Raw genomic sequence first — 2,500 nt, forward strand, 5'->3', positions numbered from 1 at the left:
GGTCAGGATTAGGGTTAGGTTTAGGGTTAGGGATTGGTTTAGGGTTAGGGTTAGGGTTATGTACCTGCCCTGCACAGCTGAGGTTTAGAGTTCCGTTTAGGGTTAGGTCTCTTAGGGTTAGGGTTAAGTTTAGGGTTAGGGTTAGGGTTAGGGTTAGGGTTAGGGTTAGGGTTAGGGTTAGGGTTAGGGTTAAGTGCATGCCATGCACAGCTGAGGTTTAAAGTTCCGTTTTGTGTTAGGCCTCTTAGGGTCTGGGTAAGCGTTAGGGTTAGGGTTAGGTACATGCCATGCACAGCTGAGGTTTTGATTTGCGTTTAGGGTTAGGCCTCTTAGGGTCAGGATTAGGGTTAGGGTTAGGGTTCGGGTTAGCCTTAGGGTTAGGGTTAGGGTTAGGATTAGGGTTAGGGTAAGGGTTAGGGTTAGGTACATGCCATGCACAGCTGAGGTTATAGAGTTCCGTCAAGGGTTAGGCCTCTTAGGGTCAGGATTAGGGTTAGGTTTAGGGTTAGGGTTAGGGTTAGGGTTAGGGTTAGGGTTATGTACCTGCCATGCACAGCTGAGGTTTAGAGTTCCGTTTTGGGTTAGGCCTCTTAGGGTCAGGATTAGGGTTAGGGTTAGGGTTAGGGTTAGGGTTAGGGTTATGTACATGCCATGCACAGCTGAGGTTGAGTTCCGTTTAGGGTTAGGCCTCTTAGGGTAAGTATTAGGGTTAGGGTTAGGGTTAGGGTTAGGGTTAGGGTTAGGGTTAGTGTTAGGGTTAGGGTTAGGGTTAGGGTTAGGGTTAGGTACATGCCATGCACAGCTGAGGTTTAGAGTTCCGTTTAGGGTTAGGTCTCTTAGAGTTAGGGTTAGGGTTAGGGTTAGGGTTAGGTACATGCCATGCACAGCTGAGGTTTAGAGTTCCGTTTTGGGTTAGGCCTCTTAGGGTCAGGGTTCGGGTTAGGGTTAGGGTTAGGGTTAGGGTTAGGTTTGGGGTTAGGGTTAGGGTTGAGTGCATGCCATGCAAAGCTGAGGTTTAGAGTTCCGTTTTGGGTTAGGCCTCTTAGGGTTAGGGTTAGGGTTAGGGTTAGGGTTAGGTTTAGGTTAGGGTTAAAGTTAGGGTTAGGGTTATGTACATGCCATGCACAGCTGAGGTTGAGTTCCGTTTAGGGTTAGGCCTCTTAGGGTAAGGATTAGGGTTAGGGTTAGGATTAGGGTTAGGTTTAGGGTTAGGGTTAGGGTTAGGGTTAGGGTTAGGGTTAGGGTTAGGTACATGCCATGCACAGCTGAGGTTTAGAGTTCCGTTTTGGGTTAGGTCTCTTAGTGTTAGGGTTAGGGTTAGGGTTAGGGTTAGGTACATGCCATGCACAGCTGAGGTTTAGAGTTCCGTTTTGGGTTAGGCCTCTTAGGGTCAGGGTTAGGGTTAGGGTTAGGGTTAGGATTAGGGTTAGGGTTACCTACATGCCATACACAGCTGAGGTTTAGAGATGCATTTAGGGTTAGGTCACTTAGGGTTAGGGTTAAGGTTAGGGTTAGGGTTAGGGTTAGGGTTACCTACATGCCATGCACAGCTGAGGTTTAGAGATGCATTTAGGGTTAGGCCTCTTAGGGTTAGGGTTAAGGTTAGGGTTAGGGTTAGGCTTAGGGTTAGGGTTACGTACATGCCATGCACAGCTGAGGTTTAGAGTTGCGTTTAGGGTTAGGCCTCTTAGGGTCAGGATTAGGGTTAGGGTTAGGGTTAGGGTTAGGGTTAGGGTTAGGTACATGCCATGCACAGCTGAGGTTTAGAGTTCCGTCAAGGGTTAGGCCTCTTAGGGTCAGGATTAGGGTTAGGTTTAGGGTTAGGGATTGGTTTAGGGTTAGGGTTAGGGTTATGTACCTGCCCTGCACAGCTGAGGTTTAGAGTTCCGTTTAGGGTTAGGTCTCTTAGGGTTAGGGTTAAGTTTAGGGTTAGGGTTAGGGTTAGGGTTAGGGTTAGGGTTAGGGTTAGGGTTAGGGTTAGGGTTAAGTGCATGCCATGCACAGCTGAGGTTTAGAGTTCCGTTTTGTGTTAGGCCTCTTAGGGTCAGGGTAAGGGTTAGGGTTAGGGTTAGGGTTAGGGTTACGTACATGCCATGCACAGCTGAGGTTTAGAGTTGCGTTTAGGGTTAGGCCTCTTAGGGTTAGGGTTAGGGTTAGGGTTAGGGTTAGGGTTATGTACATGCCATGCACAGCTGAGGTTTAGAGTTCCGTCAAGGGTTAGGCCCCTTAGGGTCAGGATTAGAATTAAGGTTAGGGTTAGCGTTAGGGTTAGGGTTAGGGTTAGGGTTAGGGTTAGGGTTAGGGTTAGGGTTAAGTGCATGCCATGCACAGCTGAGGTTTAGAGTTCCGTTTTGGGTTAGGCCTCTTAGGGTTAGGATTAGGGTTAGGGTTAGGGTTAGGGTTAGGGTTATGTACATGCCATGCACAGCTGAGGTTTAGAGTTCCGTCAAGGGTTAGGACCCTTAGAGTCAGGATTAGGGTTAGGGTTAGGGTTAGGGTT

This window comes from Falco peregrinus, unplaced genomic scaffold (genome assembly GCF_023634155.1).
Source record: "Falco peregrinus isolate bFalPer1 unplaced genomic scaffold, bFalPer1.pri scaffold_27, whole genome shotgun sequence".
Classification (NCBI taxonomy): Eukaryota; Metazoa; Chordata; class Aves; order Falconiformes; family Falconidae; genus Falco; species Falco peregrinus.